Source organism: Podarcis filfolensis, assembly GCF_964270895.1.
Source record: "Podarcis filfolensis genome assembly, chromosome: 1".
Classification (NCBI taxonomy): domain Eukaryota; kingdom Metazoa; phylum Chordata; class Lepidosauria; order Squamata; family Lacertidae; genus Podarcis; species Podarcis filfolensis.
Window position 1 is genome coordinate 7602040 of NC_139604.1, and position 27611 is coordinate 7629650.

General features: G+C 46.4%; 1 protein-coding gene across 1 annotated transcript in view; it reads left to right on the plus strand.

Moving 5' to 3' along the window:
* Positions 1-1821: 1821 nt before the first annotated feature.
* CMKLR2 (chemerin chemokine-like receptor 2) overlaps positions 1822-27611 on the plus strand; it is a gene marked incomplete at its 5' end in the record, with an annotated part of 31229 nt that continues 5439 nt past the window's right edge. The window contains one exon of the mRNA XM_083572047.1: positions 1822-2018. The remainder of the gene's footprint in view (positions 2019-27611) is intronic.

Consider the following 27611-nt stretch of genomic DNA (forward strand, 5'->3'; position numbering starts at 1 on the left):
TTGCAGAAGTACAAAATATACTATAGCTTTGGGGAACCAAAGTCCCTGAGGAGCCCCAACCCTTCCCTCCGAAAAAGCACAATGAAGACAGAGCATTTTCAGTGGCCCACTGACTGCTGAACACGGGAAGCAGAAAACTGGGAAGGAAGGGGAAGGAGTATCCAGAACAGGAGCAGTCCACCCTGCAACAATTTGTTGCAGCAGGCCCCACTGTATTCTGTAGCAAAACTCTAAGCTTCTGAACTGTGTACGCTGCTTACAATGTGGGGTGTAAACTGAAGACGCAGGTGGAATACAGTACTGCTTAAATCATGGTTAGGCAAACTAAGGTCCGGGGGTCGGATCTGGCCCCAATCGCCTTCTAAATTCAGCCCGCAGACGGTCCAGGAATCAGCGTGTTTTGACATGAGTAGAATGTGTGCTTTTATTTAAAATGCATCTCTGGGTTATTTGTGGGGCATAGGATTTCGTTAATATTTTCCCCAAAATCTAGTCCGGCCCCCCACAAGGTCTGAGGGACAGTGGACTGGCCCCCTGCCGAAAAAGTTTGCTGACCCCTGGCTTAAATGTTCTCTTTAAAGGCGAGTCCCACTGGCTGAATTCCTGGTAGTGCAAGTGGGTTTAACAACTGTCTTCCCTACAGTTGCTAGAGTGCAATTATCATCATTATTATTACATGAATTACTTCCCACGAGGCATCACAAAGCCATTTACATTCTAATCTAAGCCATTAATAACAATATAAAAGAACATTAGCACATACATACATAAAAGCAATTGAAATTCAAGTCAGATGCCTGCTAAAGCCTCCGTTTCTCTGGGACAGGCGTGGGGAGCCATTTGCCCTCCAGATGTTGCTGTGAGCTGTGCTTTTTACTAGGGCTCACTGGCGTGTCATGTTGTATTCAAACATGACTAGCGAGCTTAGGGCTAATTAATGCATGAAGAGGTCATGACCACAGAATTGTATTCCTAGACTCAGTTTGGTCATGCCCCTCTCCTGGAATGAAGAAAATTAAGTTTCCTCCTTTGTTCATTCTCTTTCATTATGTGAATTCACTGAGGTAGGAAGTGCCTGAATTAGCTTGCTACAAGCTCAGGCTGTGTGCTTTTCCACTATATTTTGTCTTCCAAGCTTTCTACCTGTGTTCTTCTGGCTGCTGCATGGAATCATACATGAATCTGACCTTTGGCATTTGTAAGTAAAGCATTTCAACTTACTAGTGGTGTGGTATGCTCGTTGTGAGATGGGAAGCACTGTAAGCGGACTAGAATGGGGTAGTTAAAGGGTCTAACAGCCTATATTCCTCACACTTCACTGTGTTGCATGATTTTGTGTCTTTGAACTCTGCTAGGGGTTCTCTCTTGCTGGAGAGTGTGTTTACCCATGCTAGGGAGCCAGCCAATTCTTTTATTAACTACAGATACAGATCCATATTTACTATTTCCCCCAGCAACTGATTAGGCTGTCAACGACCTGGTTAATTTTAAGGCAAGATCCGTAGGCCAGTATCCTAAGGGCTTTCAAAATCTCAACCTAACATTAACTAAAAAGTTCACTTACGCTTGTATGTTGATCAAAAGTGACTATTTACTTGGATCTTCTTCAGAGTTGGTCATAGATTAGTCAGTTTATCAGGCTTGAAAAGATTGAATTGCATTAGTGGGATCAGATTTTGGGAGTGGACCCACAGCTTACTGACCCAAATTGCCTTTGTCAGCTGTTTTAGATTACTTGCCATTAGTCAGAGCCAAGGATGGTGTCACCTCGTTTATCCGTGAATCAACTATTTAATGGGTACTTCAGCTGCTAATGCAAATACATTTCTTTTAAAACTCAGAATGTACTAGCACCAGTTTTCCTGGTGAGGATAGAAAGAGGAAATTAATCATTTCTTAGCTGCAAGTGCATAGGTACTGTGTTTATTTTACAGCTTTTGGATCGATGCTGAGTTGTCAGAGCAGCAAGTCAGATTAATTTTCAACTACAGACACCAAGAAGTCACCTGTTCTCCCAGGTAAGTGTTGGCTCGATTCCTTGTTCGATGGAAGAGACGCTCAAACAAAAGTGTGTTAGTAAGGCTACAATCCTCTAAATAATGACTTGGGAGGGACTCTCATTAAACTCTGGGTAAACTTGGATAGGAGCTATGCTTTAGTCCAGGGGTCCGCAATTTTTTTAGCCATGGGCCGCCGGTCCACTGTCCCTCAGATCTTGTGGTGGGCCAGAGAAGCGGCACCGGGAGGGGGGGAGCTGGAAGAAGAGGCAAGGGGGGCAAATAGTCCTCCTTCCAGTGAAGGCGGTGAAGGTCCTGTGTGAGTGCCTGGAGGCGGTTGGAGGATGGATGGCGGCTAATGGATTGAAGTTGAATCCTGACAAGACAGAAGAACTGTTTTTGGGGGACAGGGGGCGGGCTGGTGTGGAGGACTCCCTGGTCCTGAATAGGGTAACTGTGCCCCTGAAGGACCAGGTGCGCAGCCTGGAAGTCATTTTGGACTCACAGCTGTCCATGGAGGCGCAGGTCAATTTTGTATCCAGGGCAGCTGTCTACCAACTCCACCTGGTATGCAGGCTGAGACCCTACCTGCCCGCGGACTGTCTCACCAGAGTGGTGCATGCTCTAGTTATCTCCCGCTTGGACTACTGCAATGCGCTCTACGTGGGGCTACCTTTGAAGGTGACTCGGAAACTATAACTAATCCAGAATGCGGCAGCTAGACTGGTGACTGGGGGCAGCCGCGGAGACCACATAACACCGGTCTTGAAAGACCTACATTGGCTCCCAGTACGTTTCTGAGCACAATTCAAAGTGCTGGTGTTGACCTTTAAAGCCCTAAACGGCCTCGGCCCAGTATACCTGAAGGAGCGTCTCCACCTCCAACGTTCTGCCTGGACACTGAGGTCCAGCGCCGAGGGCCTTCTGGCGGTTCCCTCATTGCGAGAAGCAAAGCTACAGGGAACCAGGCAGAGGGCCTTCTCGGTAGTGGCGCCCGCCGTGTGGAACGCCCTCCCATCAGATGTCAAAGCGATAAACAACTACCTGACATTCAGAAGACATCTTAAGGCAGCCCTGTTCAGGGAAGTTTTTAATGTGTGATATTTTAGTGTTTTTTGGTTTCTATGGAAGCCGCCCAGAGTGGCTGGGGAAACCCAGTCAGATGGGCGGGGTACAAATAATAAATTATTATTATTATTATTTATTATTTATTATTACTTCCCACCCCCCAGCCCCAGCCCCAGCCGCTGTGCTTACCTTCCCAGGGGCTGCCGCCACCGCCGCCACTGCTTCTTATGGGTAGGCAGAGGGAGCTCATCCGCTCTGCTCTCTGGCCCACAGGAGCACCAGGGCAGCGGTGGTGGTGAAGGGCAGATGAGTGGCACTAAAGGGCTGGCTCCGGAGCTGCTTAAAATGGCGCTCAGCCAGCTCAGCCCAGCCCCCTTCCTCCTCTAGGCAGGGCAGGGAGAAGCCAGGAGGAGGGAGGGAGGAGACGCTGCTGCGGTGTGTGTGAGGGAGGGGGGGAAATGGAATGGTGCCGGGGAAAAATGGCGCAACCCGAACGAACAGAATCCCCACACCAATCCATGGACAGTCCGTGGGCCGGATTCTGAAGGCAATTGGGCCTGATCCAGCCCCGGGGCCTTAGTTTGCCATCCCCTGCTTTAGTCACTCCCAACTGAAATGTAGCCTCCTACTGCTATTCTATATGTCAACCTGTAAATAAGCCCAAGGTAAATGGAGCTGGACATGGGTGGCGCTGTGGTCTAAACCACTTAGCCTAGGGCTTGCCGATCAGAAGGTCGGCGGTTCGAATCCCCGTGACGGGGTGAGCTCCCATCGCTCGGTCCCTGCTCCTGCCAACCTAGCAGTTTGGAAGCACCTCAAAGTGCAAGTAGATAAATAGGCAGAAAGGCAAACGGCGTTTCCATGCGCTGCTCTGGTTTGCTAGAAGCGGCTTAGTCATGCTGGCCACATGACCCGGAAGCTGTACGCCGGCTCCCTCGGCCAATAAAGCGAGATGAGCGCCGCAACCCCAGAGTCGTCCACGACTGGACCTAATGGCCAGGGGTCCCTTTACCTAAATGGAGCTAGGATTGCAGCTTAAGTATGTCACTGTGCTTGCACCATTCCTTCTCCCTCCTCTTTGTTGTTTCCTCCACTTTTAGCAGATTTAAGTTCTTCCAAGGCATGGACTTGGTTTTTGTGTGCGTATATTGTACTGTAAAATACTTTGTGTACTTATTGTATAAGGATAATGATGATAACAGAGTTCTGTTTGGTAAAATATAACTTGGGTTAGGATTTTGAATGTATTATTCCTTGGATTAATTCGTCACTTTTTCATTGCCCTTGCTGTTTTGTTCAAAACTGGCAGCTCAGGAGTTATGCCAGTTGCAAACGGAGAGGTAGGGCTTAAGCGCAGTGGTAGAGCATTCTGTTTTGTATGCAGAATATCTCTTGGTATCTCAAGGTAGCTCTGACCTTCCTGTGTTCCTATGAATTGAAGGCGCATTATTTGAAGTTACAAGGTCATATAGCTAAAAAAGGGCACCACTTTTCCTTGGAAGGCTGTTTCCCCATCTGTGTTCTCTCTCTCTCATTTTACTTCAGGATATTGTGAGGAAAATAACCTAACAACTGACGCCTCCAAAGTAATTTGCTTTTCAATAGACCTCACTACCCAGCTGTCCTGGGTCTATCATTTGCATGGAAATATACTTTTTCATTTCCTTGCCACCTGCTATTTACTTGCTATTGTATTTTCTTATTTTTGTAAAGACCTCTTCAATGTGGTTCAGGAATACAATGTATTTTTGGCATCCAAGACCCCCTTTTTTTGCATCGGAGGGTCACAGTTTCCATGGCAAAACCCTTAAGTCTAAAGGTCGAAGGCTGTGTACACACCATACCTTTGAGCATTACGGTGGTACCTTGGGTTACATATGCTTCAGGTTACAGACTCCGCTAACCCAGAGATAGTACCTCAGGTTAAGAACTTTGCTTCAGGATGAGAACAGAAATTGCACACGGGAGGCAGCGGGAGGCCCCATTAGCTAAAGTGGTGCTTCAAGTTAAAAACAGTTTCAGGTTAAGAACGGACCTCCGGAACGAATTAAGTACGTAACCAGAGATACCACTGTATTCACAGCTCATTCCTTCACTCAAATGATTATGGGCACTGTACTTTGCCCGAGGTAAACTTTAAATGTATAGCATGTACACATGACATTTTATTCTGGAATCAATGGAAACTGCGTGATTATTTTACACAGTGGTGTAGTGATTAAGAGCGGTAGACTCGTAATCTGGGGAATCGGGTTCGCGTCTCCACTCCTCCACATGCAGCTGCTGGGTGACCTTGGGCCAGTCACACTTCTCTGAAGTCTCTCAGCCCCACTCACCTCACAGAGTGTTTGTTGTGGGGGAGGAAGGGAAAGGAGAATGTTAGCCGCTTTGAGACTCCTTCGGGTAGTGATAAAGCGGGGTATCAAATCCAAACTCTTCTTCTTCTTCTCTTGCATCATTTTTGCCCCAGAAAAGCACTTACTGACTTGAGAATCTGACTTCATTCTGATCGTAAAAGTTCGTTGCAGATTGATTCTGCATTACTCTGCAGTCTGTCCATTGGAAAATGCTTATCGGCGGTCCCAGCAATGGATGGGGTGTAGCCACACCTGCCAATACAGTGGTGCCTCGCAAGACGAAATTAATTCGTTCTGCAAATTTTTTCGTCTAGCGAATTTTTCGTCTTGCGAAGCACGAAATCCCATAGGAATGCATTGAAAATCAATTAATGCGTTCCTATGGTCAAAAAAAGTCCAAACAAAGCCAAATTTGGTACAACAAGAGTTTATTAAGTGCTCTTTAAAGTCACACATACTGTAAAGAGCATTTCAAAATTCAAACCCAGATTTTTTTTTAAAAAACAGTAGAGTGGCCCAATGGTCACAGAAAATCATAAAAATGCAGGAAAAAAACACACAAGCTTCCAGATTCTTGCAAACCCCTCCCCAACTGTTCCCCCACCCACCCAGCACACAGAAATTCAAATCCAGATTTTTTTAAAAAAACAGCAGAGTGCCCCAATGGTCACAGAAAATCATAAAAATGCAGAAAAAAAACCAAGCTTCCAGATTCTTGCAAACCCCTCCCCAACACCAAGTCCTTGAATTCCAAACACCCTAACCCAAAATCCAACCCCCCCAAAAAAAGTTTTAAAAGCTTAACTTACCAAATGGCTGCAAAAGAAGTTTTGGAAAAGCTTCAAAAATCCCCAAAGTCTTTAAAAACCTCAAAAAAGGCTACTATGTACACTGCGTTCTATGAGTTGCTCCTCGAAGTCAAGTCGCAACTGTATTAACGGTGTTAAGAAAAAGGAAACAAACTTGCAAGACGTTTTCGTCTTGCAAAGCAAGCCCATAGGGAAATTCGTCTTGCGAAGCAGCTCAAAAAACGGAAAACCCTTTCGTCTAGCGAGTTTTCCGTCTTGCGAGGCATTCGTCTTGCGGGGCACCACTGTAACCTTGTAGGTAGGCGCACACCAGGCTTGCAAATCACAACCACAACTTCTTTCTTCATGTTACCTGGGGCGTGTGCAGGGGGGGGGAACAGTGCGGATAGGAGGTGTATCAAGTAACCACACAAGTCCTTGTGGACATCAGGACCTAGACTGAAAGCAGCATGCCGAGGACGCGTATGAATGGTTCCAGATTGGGCACAAACAACATTTTTGTGCTACAAATGGCTCAGGGAGAGATCAGGTAGGATTACTGTTGTTGTTCTTTAGGGTGGATGCTGTTTGCTGGGCAAAGAGCCATTCTGTTGTAAGAACACGCAGACTCTCAAGCTACGCCGGAAGTAGACCTGAGCATGGGGAAAATACTGATCTCAGCTAGTTCTGCAGGATGCTTTCATGGAGCGAAATGCCAGATAAGAGCTTTGACTACTGGGTGCTATAATCCCCTTTGTTTCCAATGTTCAGGCTGTGAGTTTTGCTCCACATATAAGCAAAATGGCAGCACCCATGAAGGAGAGGGAAGTATCAGGTAGGCTTGGGGAGACTTGGAAGTCTGCAAAAATCTCTTTTTTTTTTGCGGTGGGGGCAAAACAGCAAAGGACTGAGCATGCTCAGTGGCCAGGGAATCCCAACCAACCGTTGACTGAAGGGGAGAAAATGGGGTAATGGAAAAGGAGTGGCTGGAATCCAGAATGAGAAGCCCTCCACGTTGCAGCATTTTGTCTTGGGACTCCTGCAGATCTTTGCATTGTGGTTGCTGCCCTGGCATTTTGTGCGAGGAGGCAAGGCAGAACTGGACAGCTTCTGCTTTGCTTTGCCTCAGAGGATTCCTGCCAGCGATAATCTTCTAGCAAATGTGCAGTTTTATTCACCGTATTTTTCGCACCATAAGACGCACCTAGTTTTTAGAGGGGGAATGCAAGGGAAAAAAATATTCTTTAAAGGGAGCGCTCCCATTAACGAGCCGCTCCCATTAACGAGCCGCGTGGAGCACATATGCGGCTCTTGGGGGCTTTTCCCCAAGGAGGGAGAAGGGCAGCCTGTCACTGATCGCCTGCCCTTCTCTCTCCTCGGGGAAAAGCCCCCAAGAGCCGCTCCACGCGGCTCTTTAAAGGGAGCATGGATCTTGGGGGCTTTTCCAGGAGGTGGGGGAAGGTACAGAGGGGCTAAGCCAGAAGCTAGAACAGCAAGAGGGAGTGCTCCGCAGCGATCCCTCTCGCTGTTCTGGCTTCTGGGATAGCCACGCAGCCTGCATTCGCTCCATAAGACGCACACACATTTCCCCTTACTTTTTAGGAGGGAAAAAGTGTGTCTTATAGAGCGAAAAATACGGTACGTATCAATGAGCAACCTGCCATTCTTCCATGAAACTCAAGGTGTTTGTGGACAGGGTTCCTCAGATCTGACCAGACCTGCTTAGTGTTACCAAGATTGCTTCGTCCTGTGCCTTCAGGCAACAAAGAATCCAATTGTTCTTTCCTCAAACTATACATTTATTTGTTCCAGAATATTTTTAGCCTGCCCTGCATTCAAAATCTCAGAGTGAGTTACAGTATGTAAAACAACAACAGTACTCCCAGCGAAATAAATAAGAGCAAGTGAAAACTATACTTTTAAAATTACAGCACAAAACCTAGGAGTGAACTTGCATCCCAGAAGAACCCAGGGCAAAATCACAGGTCTTATCTTAGACTGGTACTGAAATGTCACAAGGGCGAGTGCCTGATGTATTTTCAAGGAGAGGATGTTCTGGGGGGCACATTTCAAATTGTGAGTGAGTGCTAAGGGCACCAGCCACAAAATTACTGCCCAGGGGTGGGGGTGGCATGACATAACACAGGAAGAATATAGTCATTGTTGAATTTCCACTTTCTGCCCCTTGACAACCTCACACCTGCCAAGAGACCCAGGTGGAATCTTCATACATATAAAAAAATGCTGCGAAAATGCTTTTTCTTAAAAAAAACGTTTTGAAAAATACACTGAAATTTCCATAGCTCACTGTCGCCATCTAGTGTCACATTTGTATACTGCACGTTACAACACACCTAAAACATTTTATTTGCAGCTGTAGAGCTGAGTCCCCAGTGTGGTATAGTGGTTAGAGTGCTGGGCTAGGACCTGGGAGACCAGGGTTCAAATCTTCACTCAGCCACAAACCTTGCTGGATGACCAACGGACCAGTCATTGCCACTCAGCTTAACTTACCTGACAGGGATGTTGTGAAGAGAGGGAGACCCATGTAGGCCACCTTGAACATCTTGGAGCAAAAGGTGAGATAGAAATAAGGTAAAGGGACCCCTGACCATTAGGTCCAGTCGTGACCGACTCTGGGGTTGCGGCGCTCATCTCGCTTTATTGGCCGAGGGAGCTGGCGTACAGCTTCCGGGTCATATGGCCAGCATGACAAAGCCGCTTCTGGCAAACCAGAGCAGTGCACGGAAACACCGTTTACCTTCCCGCTGGAGCGGTACCTATTTATCTACTTGCACTTTGACGTGCTTTCGAACTGCTAGGTTGGCAGAAGCAGGGACCGAGCAATGGGAGCTCACCCCGTCGCGGGGATTCGAACCGCCGACCTTCTGATTGGCAAGTCCTAGGCTCTGTAGTTTAACCCACAGCGCCACCCGCGTCCCTTGAGATAGAAATACAATGACTAAATAAATAAATAGGAAGGCAGCGGTGTCTTGCTGTTCCCGATGGCAAAGATAAATTTGTGAAAGGCGCAAGAGTCTTGTTTTCCCCAGTGCCACTCCTAAACCAAAGTGCCTGCTTACCTGGGAGTGAGCCCCATTAAGCACAAAGAGTCTTACTTCTGAAATAGATAAGTATAGGTTATCTATACAGTGAGTACTTGATGAGGGCCTGGGCATCAGCTCCTGCACAACAGGGGACATAACTAAGACTTTTTGCAAATGTTCCCCATTTCCCATCTGGAGAGGGGATTCTTAAACATCAACCTGCAATTACTGCACAGTAGTAGTACTTAATAATAATATTTTTTTATTTATACCCTGCCCTCCCCAGCCAAGGCCGGGCTCAGGGCGGCTAACAAGCAATAATAAAAACAAGCTGAATGATTACAACTTAAAACAAAATTAAAATACAACATTAAAATATTGAAACATTAAAATATTAAAATGCCTCATTAAAATGTCTCATCGCAGGAGGAGAAGGAAAAGAAAAAAGAGAGGGAGGGAGGGAATCAAATTGGCTCCAAGCCAAAGGCCAGGCGGAACAACTCTGTCTTACAGGCCCTGCGGAAAGAAATCAGATCCTGCAGGGCTCTGGTCTCATGAGGCAGAGCGTTCCACCAGGCCAGAGCCAGTGTTGGAAAGGCCCTGGCTCTGGTTGAAGCTAATCTAACTTCCGTAGGGCCCGGAACCACTAGGGTGTTGCTATTTATGGACCTTAAGGTCCTCTATGGGGAATACCGGGAGAGGCGGTCCCGTAGGTACGAGGGTCCTAGGCCATGAAGAGCTTTAAAGGTCAAAAGCAGCACCTTAAATCTGACCCTGTACTTCACCGGGAGCCAGTGCAGCTGGAAAAGCACAGGGTGAATATGCTCCCATGGCAGAGACCCCGTGAGGAGCCTCGCTGCAGCATTCTGCACCCGCTGGAGTTTCTGGGACAGCTTCAAGGGCAGCCCCACGTAGAGCGAATTACAGTAGTCAAGCCTGGAGGTGACCATCGCATGGATCACTGTGGCCAGGTCGGGGCGGGAAAGTTATTTTACTTGCAGAAAATAACTGCTAGGGAGTCTACCATAGGAGAGATGGAGCCTAGGAAGAAACAGAAGGGCAAACTATGGAGACTAGCAGGAAAAGTCAGGGGATAAAAGAAGAGTTTTGGGACCCCTGGGATCCCTATTGCAAGCTGTCCAAACAACTCACTTGTCAATCATAACTCTGATTTCACTCATTGGCTAAACACCCCATCAGGTGTGAACAGCCAGACTGGCTCATTTCTCTTAGATTGCTTCGAAGGGTGCCTGCACAGTTTGCTTTGTAACTTTCTTCCTAGGAGGCCAAGAGCCTTACATTTTATTTTAAATGAAAGTTTAGACCCCGGGACACCTGCAAAGGCCTTCACAGGTGCCATAACACCCACAGTGCCAGGTTGACAACCCCCGAATGAGAGAGCAAGCCGTCCAAATGCAGCCTGGCTCTATGCGCAGGTTTAGGAACAGCTGTGATGCTATAATAATTTACACCATCTGAACAAGTCTCTTGGGAGCTATTTTGGCCTGTCCATAATTGATGGTGTTCTATAGCAGTCCAACACCCACCCTAACCCCGCCCACATGCCTCCTATGCCACAGTAGAAAGAAGAGTTTCCTCCAGAAAGACAAATCTTGGTGGACTAGAAACAGATGTTCCTTTGCTGTTCAAGCAGCTGCTTCAGGACCTGCAGAAGACCTATAAAAATTTGCCCTGCCGTGACCTCAGCGCTGCAAGCAGGTATGTTTGCACTACTTTGCTGATGCTGCATGCCTTAGCTGAAACCCAGGAAAGAGCATCGGGGCTGCCTTTTAGAACTAAGATTGTTTCTGTGCATAGTCCCTTCAAACACAGGGCGAGACAAATGAGTGTGAGCTTGCCATACGGAAACAGGGTAGACACCAAGAGAGCCAGTACTGGGTAGTCCTGAAAGTATTCCTGTGGTTCTCTAACTGCGATCCTACCAGCTATGATGGGATGCCTCTGTGGGTCCTTAATGGCTAGTGAGAGTTAGGAGAGTGCGTAAGCCAGGCGCTATTTCCTCCAGGAGCAAAACCTCAGGCATGTCCAAAGTCTGTTTTGGGGGCCTAATCCCATTCCTGGGATTGCTAAATTGTAAAAAAAAGCTGAGCAACTTTGGGGTAAAATCCTAAAATCCTCAACAACTTTGGTTGGTCCTCACGCATGTTCACTTCATCTTCGAAAAAAGTTTGGGCACCCCTGCTTTATATAGTTCATTGAAAGATGCTACTCGATAACACGACTGAAAGCCTGATGGGTTTCCTCAAGTCTATTTCGTGCCTTTAAGCAGGCAGTGGGACGCGGGTGGCGCTGTGAGTTAAACCACAGAGCCTAGGGCTTGCCGATCAAGAAGGTCAGCGGTTCGAATCCCCGCAATGGGGTGAGCTCCCGTTGCTCGGTTCCAGCTCCTGCCAACCTAGCAGTTTGAAAGCATGCCAATGCAAGTAGATAAATAGGTACCACTCCGGCGGGAAGGTAAATGGTGTTTCCGTGCGCTGCTCTGGTTCGCCAGAAGCGGCTTAGTCATGCTGGCCACATGACCCGGAAGCTGTACGCTGGATCCCTCAGCCAATAAAGCGAGATGAGCGCCGCAACCCCAGAGTCGTCCGCGACTGGACCTAATGGTCAGGGGTCCCTTTACCTTTACCTTTAAGCAGGCAGTGGCCAAAGTATAATTTCAAAGCAGACCTAAAGATGTCTTTCTATAGCCTGGTTTGCTTTCAGGCTATCTATTCATAGAGCATTTATCCTGATTAATTTTTTTCAGGGACATAGGAGCCAACTCCAGGGGGCCATGGATGCTCGGGCACCCAGAATAATATAATTGTGGGGACGGGGGCACCCACAGAGTCAGTGAGCGCAGCCGGCAGGCAGAGGCAGCCAGCCAGCCAGCCTCTGCAATGCTGCCTCTGAGAAAGTTCAGCTCTGTCCTCCGCTGCCCGCCAGCGGGGCACCCTTTTCAGGGGGGGGGGGGCTCAGACGTGGAGGCAGAATCTCTCTGCCTCTGAGCGCGAGCCCCTCCCTGCGGAAAAGGGTGCCTCGCTGGCTGCAGAGTTGGGGAAGAAGAGGAGCTACCGCAGCAATGCAGGCATTCGACATCACACACGCACACCTTTTTTTTTTTACCATAATATTTATTAATTTTCAATAGACATAACAAAAAGGAAAATATGCAACAACACAATAGACAAGTGAAAAAGAAGAAAAAGGAACAACAAACTTAAAATACCTAAACAGAAAAAAAGAAACTCAATTAATTAATTAAAGTCCATTTTCATAAACATTTTAGTTGACTTCCTCTAATGTCCTCCATCTGAATTTCCTCTTAATTTGAATGTAGTAGTTTCCAATATCATTATTTCATAAAACAATATTACAGTCGCATTCCAATTTCTTTACCTTTCTTATAGTGCATTTTCTTATTTATATATTTAAGTCTAATTTAATCCTAGGCCTGATTGGTTCTTTCAAGTGGTTACATTTCTTTAATATTAGAATATTTGTTCAAATAGTCTTTAAATTTCTTCCAGTCTTCTTGGTAGTCCTCTTCTTTCTGGTCGCGGATTCTCCCGGTGAGATCAGCCAGCTCCATAAATTCCATCATCTTCATCTGCCTCACACGCGCACACCTGCACCTCGAGTATGTGACACCACGCTCACTACGTGCAACCGTGTGCATGTGATGTTGCACATCTGTATTATGGCGATAGGCATCCACAATCCTGAGGGAGAGAGGGCGCCTCTGTTCTGGGAGATTCAACAACTTTATTTATTTATTCTGAATTACTTGTGAGGAGGTACATCAAGCAAATGCTATTTCACACTTGGCCATTCCTTATGGCAAAAGGTCTGTATTATTTGGGGACGGAGGAGCAGGTTTGTTGCCCAAAAGTTCCAAGTCTACTTTAGTTGTGCAACCTGAAATTGCTGGCCTGTGATTGCATCACACCCGAAAACAGTGACCTTCTGGAAATGCTCCTCTTCTGAATATGTGAAGCGACGTGTGGGCAGCTTTCTGATACATTTGGTGAAACACAACCTTGGCTATGAAAGCTATCGGAACGAAAGTATTTCGTTAGGGGAACACAGATCCGTCTTCCGTTTCAAGAAGGCCCTCTGGTTTCAGGAAAACTATCAAGGAGCATTCCTTTCATTCGGAAGAACTGCATATGTAGGTGAGCAGGTTGTGGAGGATATTCTTCATCGTTAGCGAATAGATGAATATTTTGGAAGATCCAGAGGCCAACAACATCTGGAGACCCATGGCTACAGTCAAGTATGCCAAGGCAGGTGCTCCTGGTCAGGAAGGAGACGAACTCTGAGTTAGCAACTCCCCTTGAAGAACTGGATTCTGCTCCTGGACTCGGTTTTGCACTTGGGTGGCAGCTGTGGCCAGGATCCCGATGGAGATACTAAATGCAACTGCAAGGATGTGTTGGTGGCTACCTCCCTGTTTGCTTCTGGGCAAATGGATGATCACTTTGAAAACTCTACAAAGTGTTGATGACTACCTTTCAGACTCTAAATGGCTCATGTTATGTACTGAAGTTCTCACCCTGGGCCAGCAGGGGGATACTCTAGATAGTTCAGGTCCACATATGCAAATAAGGGATCGAAAGTGACGTTCAGTGATTGGATAGTTACAGAAAATGGTTACTGTTGCATTCTAGTGGAGCTCTATATAAGCAGGCTGGCTGAACCCTTCAGTTCAGTTCTGTTCTGGCCTGTGAATAAACAAGAGCTGTTTGAAGAATCGCTGTGTTGTCTGATATGTTCACCCACAACTTAACAGCTCAAGTCCAGGATAGGTTGGTGATTGCCTCCTCTGATACTATGCTGTCCATTCCCTAAGATCAGAATGAGAAGTCCTTCTCTGTCCCATCAAGGGTTGAAGCATTCTTGGGTTGGAAGACAGAGGTTGCCCCAGATTACGGGACACTTTACACTGTGAAGCTGGGTTGGCTCTCTTTCTCCTTGATTATTATTTTTTGCCCGTGGATGAAGCCTGTTTTGTTTTTGCAAGTGGGCAACAATATTTTTGTTTTTGGCTTTAATCACTGATCCTCTTTCTTCGGTTGGTAAATTACAATGGTTTTTAATGTTTGAGGGTTTTTTGTGTTTTAGTATTTTGTTGGAAGTGGAGTGGCTGGGGAAATCCAGTCAGATGAGCAGCATATAATTAATAAAATTATTATTATCGTGCAAAAAAAGGAGTGATCATGTTGGGCTAAAGCAGTTACAGTGGTACCTCTGGTTACGTACTTAATTCGAACTGGAGGTCCGTTCCTAACCTGAAACTGTTCTTAACCTGAAGCACCACTTTAGCTAATGGGGCCTCCTGCTGCCGCCACGCCACCACCATGTGATTTCTGTTCTCATCCTGAAGCAAAGTACCAGAGGTACTATTTCTGGGTTAGCGGAGTCTGTAACCTGAAGCGTATGTAACCTTGAAGCGTATGTAACCTGAGGTACCACTGTACTTTGGGAGCAGGGCTGGGCATAATAGCCCTCACAAATGGAAGATTATCTAGGGCATGGGTAGGCAAATTAAGGCCCGGAGGCCAGATCTGGCCCAATCGCCTTCTAAATCTGGCCCGCGGTCTTGGAATCAGCATGTTTTTACATGAGTAGAATGTGTCCTTTTATTTAAAATGCATCTCTGGGTTATTTGTGGGGCCTGCCTGGTGTTTTGACATGAGTAGAATGTGTGCTTTTATTTAAAATGCATCTCTGGGTTATTTGTGGGGCATAGAAATTCATTCAATTCCCCCCCCCCGAAATATACTCTGGCCCCCCACAAGGTCTGAGGGACAGTGGACCGGCCCCCCAGCTGAAAAAGTTTGCTGACCCCTGATCTAGGGGCATATATGTCAGATAGCAAATACAGTGGTACCTCAGGTTACATACGTTTCAGGTTACAGACTCCGCTAACCCAGAAATAGTACCTCGGGTTAAGAACTTTGCTTCAGGATGAGAACAGAAATTGTGTTTCAGCGGCATGGCGGCAGCAGGAGGCCCCATTAGCTAAAGTGGTGCTTCAGGTTAAGAACAGTTTCAGGTTAAGAACGGACCTCCGGAACGAATTAAGTACTTAACCCGAGGTACCACTGTAGAGGCTCATACGATGAAATGTTATTCCACTGCATGTAGAAAAGTGGCATATTAACAGAAAGCTGTGCTTGATCCTTTCTCCCTGACTTTCGGTGTTCAGATGGTTGCTCACATCTGCAACGTGAAGGGACACATCTGTTGACAGAAGCAAGCCTTAGTGCTTATTACCTTTGGACAGCAAAAGGGGGCGCAGCCATTGAACCTTACTGAATGTCATGTTTTGTTAGGCTTCTATATTGCTGGACGGGGGAGGTGGGAGGGGACAAACTTCTCCGGTTCCTTCCCATACCTCTTGGGAGACCTCTACCTCCCAGCCCTAATTATGTAAAAGGATGCAACGTCGAATAGTCTGCCTGCCTCGCGGTTTCCTCTTCCACACCAACGCTGACCCACATTCATCCTAGGGGCTCAGATTTGCTTGCACAGCTTTGCAAATTGCTAAGCAAGTGTTTCCATCCATCTTCCCTGCCGCCACAGATTAACACGGCGGTTATTTCCCTTCTGTCTCCAGTATCATCCGAAAGAAGAAAGTGATAGGAAAGCGCTCCTGCTGAGCTGAATCCAAAATTTCCATTTCCTTTTGGACTCGGGGGTGACCTCCAGGTGTAAGGTAGGGCTTTGGCTCAACACAATTAAACAGCTCTAAGTGTGCTCTCTCGTCCCCCTTCTTCCTGCTCCTTTTCACCCTATTGCTTTGTCTTCTGTTCTCATGCTCACACGTTCTTCTCTTTCGGTCAAGAGAGCTTTGTAAGGTCCAGTCAACACATGCTATAATAATTTTAATAATAATAAAATTTTATTTATACCCCGCCCTTCCTGGCTCAGAAGGGACGCGGGTGGCGCTGTGGGTTAAACCACAAAGCCTAGGACTTGCTGATCAGAAGGTCGGCGGTTTGAATCCCCGCAACGGGGTGAGCTCCCGTTGCTCGGTCCCTGCTCCTGCCAACCTAGCAGTTCGAAAGCACGTCAGAGTGCAAGTAGATAAATAGGTACCGCTCCAGCGGGAAGGTAAACGACGTTTCCGTGCACTGCTCTGGCTGGCCACATGACCCAGAAGCTGTACGCCGGCTCCCTCGGCCAATAAAGCGAGATGAGCGCCGCAACCCCAGAGTCGGCCACGACTGGACCTAATGGTCAGGGGTCCCTTTACCTTTTACCTTCCTGGCTCAGGGCGGCTAACAGCAAATATAAAAGATTGATTAAAATGTGACTTAAAAACTGCATAAAACAGCATAAAATACAATATAAAATGCAGCATCAATAGCAATAAAATTCAAAAATTCAGGGGTCATTTGGGGCAGGGGGAAGGAAAAAACCCCACCCCAGTCAGCAGACAAGTTGGTCCTACTAGGGCCAGCAAAGAGACTAGGGAAGGATTTAAATGTGGGATCCCAGAAAGGGTTTCTTCATAGAAGAGGAACGGGAAAAGGGAATAGAGGATCAGGCTAATTCAGATTAAAGGCCAGGCGGAATAGCTCTGTCTTACAGGCCCTGCAGAAGGAGATCAAGTCCTGCAGGGCCCTGGTATCGTGGGACACAGCATTCCACCAGGTTGGAGCCATCACTGAGAAGGCCTTGGCCCTGGTGGAGGATAGTCTGGCTTCCTTATGGCCTGGGACCTTTAAGCTATTATTATTCATGGACCTTAGAGTCCTCTGCGGGACATACCAGGAGAGGTGGTCCCCTAAGTATAAGGGTCCTAGAGAATGAGGTGACATTCTGAGGGCCACAGGTGGGGATGCCTTTTGTCAATGCAAATTCCAATATTCTCTGCAGATCAGAGATTTGCATGAATCATGTCATTTTAGACTGTACCCAGAGGTTCGCCTGTTTAAAGGCTTCCCTGCGTTAAAAGTTCCCTGCGGGTAGAATGCTAGCATAGGTGGCACAGAACTGATGTGCTAGTTTTCTCTTGCAAAGAGATTTCTTTTTCTTTGTTTCCATTGGACAAAAGGGGAAATTCACCTGTAGACTGAAGTGGTGCAGTCCGTTCTGCCACATCCTCATCCTCCTCAGCCAAAAATAGTAAAATAAATAAATAAATCCTAGGTTGCTCCTATGAGAAAATATCAAGGGCGCCAGATATCTCCACCTTTATACGGTGGTCCCTTGGTTCTCAAACGCCTTGGGACTCAAACAACATGGAACCCAAACACTGCAAACCGGGAAGTAAGTGTTCCAGTTTGTTATGCTTCCAATTGGAGTGCCAAACTTCCGTTTTGAGTGTTACGCTGAGGTCTGTCTGTCTTTGCTATTTACTGTATTTTTTGCTCTATAAGACTCACTTTTTCCCTCCTAAAAAGTAAGGGGAAATGTGTGTGCATCTTATGGAGCGAATGCAGGTTGCGCAGCTATCCCAGAAGCCAGAACAGCAAGAAGGATTGCTGCTTTCACTGCGCAGCGATCCCTCTTGCTGTTCTGGCTTCTGAGATTCAGAATATTTTTTTTTCTTGTTTTCCTCCTCCAAAAACTAGGTGCGTCTTGTGGTCTGGTGCGTCTTATAGAGCGAAAAATACGGTGTTATGCGTTTTTGTTTTTGCGGCTGTTTTTGTTTTGTTTTTGTGACTGTGTGGAACCCAGTTCAGCTACTTATTGATTGATTGTGTGACTGCAGTACAATGTTTATTGCTTTCATTTTATGGATCACTGGTCTCGTTAGATAGTAAAATTCATGTTAAATTGCTGTTTTAGGGGTTGTTTTTAAAAGTCTGGAACCGATTTATGCATTTTACATTACTTTCTATGGTAAGGCGCGCCTTGGTTTTGGAATGCTTTGGTTTTGGAACGGACTTCCAGAACGGATTAAGTTTGAGAACCAAGGTACCACTGTATCTGAAGCTACTTTAGATGGTTTACTGAGCATTCATCCTGATTTGTCAGCAGGGAAAGGAGATAATGTTGGACGTTTAATAAGCAGTCATTCTGAAAATGTTGAGGGAGGTTAGATGACGCTGCATCAGAGCAAATCCTATTTCCACTGAATATTCCCTGCCCCTTTATTGCAAAAGCTCTGATCTTTTGGGGGCAGCTTTCTTGTGCAAGACCTCCAAATCCGCTTTAATATAGGGGAAGCCTGGATGTGCTGTGAATCAGGAAGCAAGGCAACACAGCATTTCTCCTTTCCCTCCCCATCTTCCTTTTACCTATTGTCCTTGTTTGCCTGTCATAACAAACAAGAATCCAAGTGTACTGCAGGCCAGGTAGCCGAGGAAACAGGAAACAGAAGCCACAGCTGCCTTGTCTTCAATTTTAGCGTTGGGTAAAGCTATGTTTTTCCCAGTAGTGATGCTTTTGAATTATGGTGGTGGAGGAGACTCTTGAGAGTCCCATGGACTGCAAGAAGATCAAACCTCTCCATTCAGAAGGAAATCAGCCCTGAGTGCTCACTGGAAGGACAGATCCTGAAGCTGAGGCTCCAATACTTTGGCCACCTCATGAGAAGAGAAGACTCCCTGGAAAAGACCCTGATGTTGGGAAAGATGGAGGGCACAAGGAGAAGGGGACGACAGAGGACAAGATGGTTGGACAGTGTTCTCGAAGCTACAAACATGAGTTTGATCAAACTGGGGGAGACAGCGGGAGACAGAAGTGCCTGGCATGCTCTGGTCCAGGGGGTCACGAAGAGTCGGACACAACTAAACGACTAAACAACAACAACATCAAAGAGGGTAGGATTTCTGGAAATCAGATTGCAAAACTTTGGCGATAATCACACTGACTCTAATCCTTGCACGTCACCCGTTTAAGAGACCCGGTGGATCAGGCAGCCAAAGGCCCATCTGCTCCACTGACCAACCAGACCAGGTGGACAGCTCAGTTGGTTAGAGCAGGCTTCCTCAACCTCGGCCCTCCAGATGTTTCTGGCCTACAACTCCCATGATCCCTAGTTAGCAGGACCAGTAGTCAGGGATGATTGGAATTGTAGTCTCAAAACACCTGGAGGGCCGGTTGAGGAAGCCTGGGTTAGAGCTTGGTGCTGACAACAACAAGGTTGCAGGTTGGATCCCCGTAAGGGCCAGCTGCATATTCCTGCATTGCAGAGGGGTTGGACTTGATGATACTCAAGGTCCCTTCCAGATCTTTGATTCTAAGAGACTTCTATGGGAAGGCTGCACAAGCAGGACATGAGGACAGTCACACTCTTCCACACAACTGGTGTCCTGAACTCTGCCCGATATGGAAAGCCATCTTCACTAGTAGCCAATGAAAGCCTTATCTTCCACAAATTTGCCTAACCCCCCTTTATGGTGTTCACCATTACAGCTCATGGTGCCAAATCCCATTGTTCATTTAAAAACAAACAAATGCAATACTTGACTTGGTTTCGTTGTTGTTGGTTTTTATATAAGGAAGGAATGCTTGTTTCCTTAAAAAAAAAAAATTCCTTCCATGGAAGAGTAATGAAATCCCCTCTATGCAAGATTGGATCCAAAAGCTAACAGAATATGCCGAATTAGATGGTCTATCAGAAAAAATAAAGAATAAATCAAAACAGGAATTTGTTTCAAAATGGGAGGTTTTCAAAGAATATCTGAAAAATAAATATAGTAGTTTAAATTCTGTTGCAGCATTCGAGGAACTTCAGTAATAGTTGCAAGGTAGATATACGAAATTAGATATATTAAGAATAAGTTTAATTATAATAAAAGTGTGTATTGGCAATAAGTATCATGAAATCGAAATATGGAATAGACGGGAGGTTGGGTCTTTAGTGTTCAGACCAATATATGTCATATTGTTTGCTAAGAAAATTATGTGTCTATAGTTATTCCTGTGTGCAGTGGCGTAGCGTGGGGGGTGCAGGGGGGCCGGCCGCACTAGGCGCAACATCTGGGGGGGGCGCGCGCTAATCTAGTGGAAGAGAATCGAGTGCTAAAATCCACGGGTTAGGGGGCGCAAATTACTTGCCTTGCCCCGGGTTAGGGGGCGCAAATTACTTGCCTTGCCCCGGGTGCTGACAACCCAAGCTACGCCACTGCCTGTGTGTAATTTGGTATTTGTGTTTTTTCTTGTTCTATCAATAAAAATTTTTAAAAAAAATTTCCCTAGAAAGCACCCCTGTCAGAGGGGTCCAAACTTTTTTCAAAGAGGGCCAGATTTGATGAAGTGAACATGCGTGAGGGCCGACTAAAGGGCTGGCCAAAGTTGAGCTTTTTATTGGATTGAAGTTGTTGAGCTTTTTTCCGGATTTTACCCCAGGAAATAAACTGCCACAGGGGCCATCTAGCGGGCCGGATTAGGCCTCCGAAATGGACTTTGGACATGCCTGCTTTCACCAGAGCTTCAGTTTTTGTAGCCTAAAGTAAAAGGGTTTGCAAGGGAATTGTGCTCATGTCGAAGAACCAAAAGCCCTTGGCTTCAATATTCTGAATATTTCCCTTCCCACAGAGACCGTTCTGCTGTCCCTGAACTCACCCTGGCTTCCCCACCCAACCTCTGGCTGCCAGCCAAGAACCTTCTTCCAACTCCCTGCCAGGACATTTTTTGGCGCCATCATCGATGGCATAATGTTGGCTTGGATAACCTCTTCCCTTCCCTCTGTCACTTAAATCAAGACACCCAACTGGCACGCCTTACCCCACATGACGCACGTGCTCCACTGTGGGCCCTATCCACTGGGAAGCTCACTCGGGCAAGCAAATAGGATCCCTTGCACAGCTTCTCTGGACTGCGGATGGGGCTGCACACACCCTGGACATTTGAAGCACATGGGTTCTGCCGAAACAATCCCGGAAACTGTAGTTTAAGGGTGCTGGGAACAGAAGCTCTGTGAAGGGTGAACTACAGCTCCCAGAATTATTGGGTGGAAGCCACGTGCTTTAGATATACGGCGTGGATGTGACCAAAATCAGTGTGAAGGGTCAGTGCATGGGGTACTTTAATTACCGTATGTTTTGCTCTATAAGACTCACTTTTTCCCTCCTAAAAAGTAAGGGGAAATGTGTGTGCATCTTATGGAGTGAATGCAGGCTGCTCAGCTATCCCAGAAGCCAGAACAGCAAGAGGGATCGCTGCTTTCACTGCGCAGCGATCCCTCTTGTTGTTCTGGTTCTGAGATTCAGAATATTTTTTTTCTTGTTTTCCTCCTCCAAAAACTAGGTGCATCTTGTGGTCTGGTGCGCCTTATAGAGCGAAAAATACGGTATATGGTGTGTACACAGCCGAGGTTTGTGCAGAACATCCTCACATCTGCAGCTATTAACTCTGGGAGACCTAGATTCTACCTCAACGGTTGGAGGCAATAAGTCCCTGAATGCCAGCTGCTGGGGACTGCAGGGAGATAGGGGGTGGGGTGCCAGCTGGCCCACCCCAAATCAAGTCAATAAATAAAAATACTTAACTACCGGTAGAAATAATCAGAATATTCAAAACTGAAATGTGCTATGCTTACAGAGAGTGCACAGAAAAACTGCATTGGGGAAAAAGGAGGGATTTGAGAAGGAATGGCTGAAAAGGTTTTCAGCAAATTGTGTACTTGGGGAAGGGAGCGAGCAAAATCATTGCAAACCCCCCCCCCAATTTATTGCATCCATTTGAAACCCCACCTTTTTTCACTCAAGGCAGTTCACAACAAATAGCAAAAAATAATAGCGGATCGATAAAGATAAGAAAGCAACGTCATAAAAGAGGCTAACCTGTAACACTTACTTTGACAGTAGAGACGGCATGTGCAACGTCTGTTTTGGGGGCCCAATCTGGCCCGGCGGTCGATTTAATCCGGACCCTGTGGCTCAACAACTTTGGTTGGCCCTCATGCGTGTTCACTTCATCAAATCTGGCCCCCTTTGAAAAAAGTTGGGGCACCCCTGCAGTAGAGGAGAGCACCCAGAGCAGAACAGATTTCACAAGCCAAAAAAAGCCATTCCAAACATATTCTGGTTTTGGGCTTTCCTCTTGCAAAGTCAGCACCCCAGTTCAGCCCAGAAAAAAATGGTTAGCTAGCTCTGTTATTGAGGATCAGAGCAATATAGTCCGATCTCCAAGCTTGTGCCAAATCCCTGGCAGCTGGAACTGTTATGTACTGAAGTTCTCACCCTGGGCCAGCAGGGGGATACTGTAGATAGTTATGCAAATAAAGGATCGAAAGTGACATTCAGTGATTGGATAGTTTTAGAAAGTTGTTACAGTAACGTTGTACTGGAGCTCTATATAAGCAGGCTGACTGAGCCCTTCAGTTCAGTTTTGTTCTGGCCTCAGAATAAAGAAGAGCTGTTTGAAGAATCGCTGTGTCGTCTGATGTGTTCACCCACAGCTTAACAGGAACAATCATAGTTTCGGAACTGTCCTTACAGCCAGCCTCACCTAGAGCTCACTGCGCTTTGTAGTTAGTCTTAACCTTGACTTCTCATACAGCAGGTTTCCTCTCCTATCCTTTTACCTGCTGCAGGACCAGTTCCTGTACAGGACTGCATACAGAGGTCATAATGGCGCTGAAAATCCATGCAGACATCTCCATGAGCAAGGACAAGTGTCATCCCATTCCTCTTCTGTTCTGGAAGTTTCCAGAAAAATGCATGTAGGGTCTGAGGGGCAGGCAGAGGGCAGGACCGCTGTGGGAGGGAAGAAAAAGCGAGTGGAGCAGAACACAAGGGGCCTTGTTTTGTTTTGTTTAATGCTTTCTGAAAATTTATTTATTGCTGTGTGTTTTTCTTTTTGTAAATCTACCAAAGAATAAAATAAAACCAGGGATTGAATTTAATTCTAAATTATATTCCGGAAACATGGGAGATTACAAGGGGTAAAAGAAAATAATGGATATACCGTGCCATATTAGAAGCAAAAATACTTGTTTTGATGAATTGGAAGAGCCGCAAAAAGATTCCATTGAGCACGTGGATTGATAATACGGACAGACTAGCTACATATGAATGAATTGCGTGTCGACGCAAATTAATGCTGCTCCCCGTTAGTGCTGTAGTGGTGACACTTGCCCTTCTTCTGATAAAAAATGCTCTGCAGGGGAGGACCAAGAAGAGAAATGTCCCTATTTTCATCTGAAGAAGGTTGAAGGGTATGCAACAAGCTAGGAAAAACAGAATTTGGACGTTCATTTCAGGAGTGCAGCTCTGTCAAAATGCCTCACGTTTTCCCTTTCACGTTCTGTGTGGCAGGCCATGTGTTGTGCAAGACAAAGTTTTGAAAAGTAGCCCAGAACTGATTGTTTCTCTCTTGGCTGCAGCATTAGAGATGGGATCATGTATTGCTGCCTTTACACATTTTCCCTTTGCTCTCTTTGGGCCTTAAAACATGATGAACCCAGAGAGACCCTTGGGATACAGAAAGAAGGTTCTGTCTTCACTCTTCGGTGAAGGCAAGAGAGACTCCCGCTGTTCCTGAAGACTCGCCAACTCTTGAACCTCTTCCAAGTTCCACAAGTCCTTTCTGTCTGTGATGATCTTTAGTACCTGGAATGGTGTGACTGATAGACCAGGAATCTTAGGGGAAGCTTTGGCAGAGCGGTTCAAGTCAGGAAGAAGACTAAGTTGTGCCAATGGAAATTATCTCTAAGAGAGTGCATGTTTTGAATGGAAGCTGTGTACAGTGGTACCTCTGGTTACGTACTTAATTCATTCTGGAGGTCTGTTCTTGTTGTTTTTAGTCGTTTAGTCATGTCCGACTCTTCGTGACCCCATGGACCAGAGCACGCCAGGCACTCCTGTCTTCCACTACCTCCTGCAGTTTGGTCAAACTCATGTTGGTAGCTTCGAGAACACTATCCAACCATCTCGTCCTCTGCCGTCCCCTTCTCCTTGTGCCCTCCATCTTTCCCAACATCAGGGTCTTTTCCAGGGAGTCTTCTCTTCTCACGAGGTGGCCAAAGTCTTGGAGTCTCAGCTTCAGGATCTGTCTTTCCAGTGAGCACTCAGGGCTGATTTCCTTAAGAATGGAGAGGTTTGATCTTCTTGCAGTCCATGGGACTCTCAAGAGTCTCCTCCAGTACCATAATTCAAAAGCATCAATTCTTCAGCGATCAGCCTTCTTTATGGTCCAGCTCTCACTTCCATTCATCACTACTGGGAAAACCATGGCTTTAACTATATGGACTCTTTCCATCAGGCATCTCATTACTTTTGCCTGATTTCTATTTGTGCCCTCCACCTTGATCCACAGATCTGCATATGACGCAAATGCAAATGGTATGCAAATTTGTGTCTTCTTCTGTGGAAGGCTCAATCCAGTGCAGTCCAGTGTTCTGAGCCCAGAAATCCTGTCGGCAACCCTGCCTTTGGTTTCTGCCTTCTGCGCCCTCTCTGCAGACTTTAGCCTGCTGGCTGCATCTCTTGCCTGTTCCCAGTTTTGTCTGTTTCCCTGTTTCCCAATCTTTGCCCTGCTGTTTCAGGATTCAAGGCTAGCCTTGTCTCTGTCCTAGACCTGATTTCACCCCAGGACTGATCTTTGGAAACTTCCCTCTCCAGCTTACATTCTCCAAACATCATTTGCACCCCAGTAAGTCTAAGACAAATGATGCGGGGGGCGCTGTGGGTTAAACCACAGAGCCTAGGACTTGCCGATCAGAAGGTCGGTGGTTCGAATCTCCGCAACAGGGTGAATGCCCATTGCTCAGTCCCTGCTCCTGCCTACCTAGCAGTTTGAAAGCACGTCAAACTGCAAGTAGATAAATAGGTACGGCTCTGGCGGGAAGGTAAATGGCGTGTGCTGCTCTGGTTCACCAGAAGCGGCTTAGTCATGCTGGCCACATGACCCAGAAGCTGTACGCCGGCTCCCTCGGCCAATAAAGCGAGATGAGCGCCGCAACCCCAGAGTCAGTCACGACTGGACCTAATGGTCAGGGGTCCCCTTCACCTTTACCTAAGTCTAAGGCAGCAGCAGCCCATCTATAGGGCCATGCCTATATCTTTATTTAAGCTAGCTCTAAATTAAGTGGCAAAAAGTCTGTTTCCCAGATATAATATTTTGAAGTCCACAGACAAATATAGTTATTTCCCCTCACTTTCCCTTTATATTCACCAAAAACTTCCCTTTATGCTCAAAATTGCTTTTTAACTGCAGCTGCTTAGAAGACTTCTTCATGTTTACAATATTTTTTTTTAAATGACTCATCTGGGTGGTGCTGTTATTTTGAGCAGAATTCACGCCCCCAAGGGAGAGATGATGACTTGCGTGTATCTCAATTAAATCTGGAACAAAAATATTTTGCAAATGTTGAATTTATCCAGAGCAGGGAGGGACCCAAACAAAAATATTTTAGCCGGGGCTTATTTTCAGCCAGGACCTCCGCCACCTCTCAGATGGGCACCATTGCCATTTATGAGAGAACAAGGGAGGCGTTCGTGGTGAGTTCTGGCACCTCTTTTTCTAGAAAAGGAAAGTGTCTTCTTCAATTTCAATGAGAAAGGCCAAATGCAACTCAATCATTCTTGATGCGTGTGTTTAGAGATGAATGGATTGGGGGTGGGAGAACAGATAGTTGGAAGGACAGACAAATATGAATGGGTAAAGTGGGATGCGGGTGGCGCTGTGGTCTAAGCCACAGAGCCCAGGGCTTGCCGATCAGAAGGTCAGTGGTTCACCAGAGCAGCGCACGGAAACGCCGTTTACCTTCCCTCCGGAGTGGTACCTATTTATCTACTTGCATTTTGACGTGCTTTCGAACTGCTAGGTTGGCAGGAGCAGGGACCGAGCAACAGGAGCTCACCCCGTCGCAGGGATTCGAACCGCCGTCCTTCTGATCAGCAAGTCCTAGGCTCTGTGGTTTAACCCACAGCGCCACCTGCATCCCTTACATAAAATAACATGCCCATATATAGATATAAGTATATAGTTGATAGGCCATTTTAGGATTGATCAAGGGGAAATCTGGACGGTTCAAGATTATGGGGGCATGGAATCATGAGTCCAACAGCATCTCATAGCTAAAAGCAGATGGGAACTTACAAGAGAAGCAAAGCAAGGCACACCAAGCATGCTCGGGCAATAGGTCTAAATAGAAAACTGATGAATGCAAGGGTTTGGGTAAGGGCAGCATGTGACAAATGTCTAAATGAGGAACCAAATTTGCTGATCAAGCTGGAACAGCAAGATGAGGAACTAGGTGAGAGATTATCACCAAGGAGCAGGCAAAAATCTGGAGAGCTATTCAGAAAGAGGCACCCCAAATTGGATGGAGATAGAGAAAAGTGATGAAAAATCCTATGGTCCAATAGATGCAAGCAGAAGAGAGATGGGTAAAGTCTGGAATGGTGGGACTAAATAACGAAGAGCAAGAAAGAAGCAAGGCACGCGAGAAATCTTGGTATGTGTTGTTTGTCTTCCGTTGCTTCTTATTCATTCTTTATTCCGACATAGTTATTAAAGCTCAATCAGTCTTTGAAATCATTTGAACTTGTCTGATCTATCACGGCTTGGGTCAGAAGGTGAGGAGACTTCAGCGAACTTCAGATTTGCTGGGTAGTAAGATGGGACGCAGGTGGCGCTGTGGGTTAAACCACAGAGCCTAGGACTTGCCGATCAGAAGGTCGGTGGTTCGAATCCCTGCGACGGGGTGAGCTCCTGTTGCTCGGTCCCTGCTCCTGCCAATACATGCTCTGCACAAGCTGTTTACCACAGGCTTCATTCAGAGATTTCCGTCACTGCAGAGACTAGTGTAAGTACTAAACACCTAGGAATGAAACATTCCCCGCTGTGAACAGAATGAATCTTCAGTTATCTCAAGCTGGGTTTGATCATCAACATTTTTTAACATTAATTTGCAGAATGGCCCCATCAATTGCTCCTATATAGCATAATCCAACATGCCGCTCTCGCACATGCTGTTCTAAGAACATTTGCACGGCGTGTTTTGATTTCATTAGGAATGAAGTTAATTAAAGTTAATGATGTTGAGTGGCACGTGGAAAACCTCCGTAGAGTGAATCTAGATGCTTGAATGGGATGCGCGAAATCTCTAAAGTTGTGTTTTATTTTGTTTGGGCCTGATCTGTGGGCCACACTTAATGCGTTTTGGGTAATGTCTCTGGTGCTTACCTTTTACACTCCAGTCCTAAGCAGCGGGTGCAGAATGCCGCGGCGAGACTCCTTACGGGTTCCTCGCTGCGAGATCACATTCACCCGGTGCTATACCAGCTGCACTGGCTCCCGGTGGAGTACAGGATCAGGTTTAAGGTGCTGGTTTTGACCTTTAAAGCCTTATACGGCCTAGGACCCTCGTACCTACGGGACCGCCTCTCCTGGTTTGTCCCACGGAGGACCTTACGGTCTTCAAACAAAAACATCTTGGAGGTC